This window comes from Odontomachus brunneus, unplaced genomic scaffold, assembly GCF_010583005.1.
Source record: "Odontomachus brunneus isolate Ranch 3 - 2012 unplaced genomic scaffold, Obru_v1 Obru_scaffold_228, whole genome shotgun sequence".
NCBI lineage: Eukaryota > Metazoa > Arthropoda > Insecta > Hymenoptera > Formicidae > Odontomachus > Odontomachus brunneus.
In genome coordinates, this window is record NW_022639678.1 from 1,046 (window position 1) to 1,644 (window position 599).

A 599-nucleotide genomic window follows, 5' to 3' on the forward strand; every position below is an offset into this window, starting at 1 on the left:
GGTTATGGTTGGTTATAAGTTATTTCGCGTTAGCGTTGAGAGAACTATTTCGAATAGTTTTTTAGGGTTTTCTAAAGAAACATTCGCCTTTGAAAAGGTCTATTTTCGAAAATTACGTCAGATATGCTTATTTCGTTCTGTATCGTTTCCGGGGTGACATCGCGTATTTGTGTGACTCTGTAGCACACCTAGTACCTTGAAAATATTTTTCCAACATCCCAGAATCACCCTCATAACGTTAGATCCGTCATAGTAGCACATACGGATTCTCGCGCCTGCACAGTTGTACGTATTCTGCGCATAGGCCGAATGTAGGCTGGGTTATGGTAGGTTATAAGTTACTTTGCCTTAGCGTAGAGAGCACTATTTCGAATAGTTTTTTAGGGTTTTCTAAAGAAACATTCGCCTTTGAAAAGGTCTATTTTCGAAAATTACGTCAGATATGCTTATTTCGTTCTGTATCGTTTCCGGGGTGACATCGCGTATTTGTGTGACTCTGTATCACACCCAGTACCTGAAAATATTTTGCCAACATCCCAGAATCACCCCCATAACGTTAGATTCGTCATAGTAGCACATACGGATTCTCGCGCATGCAC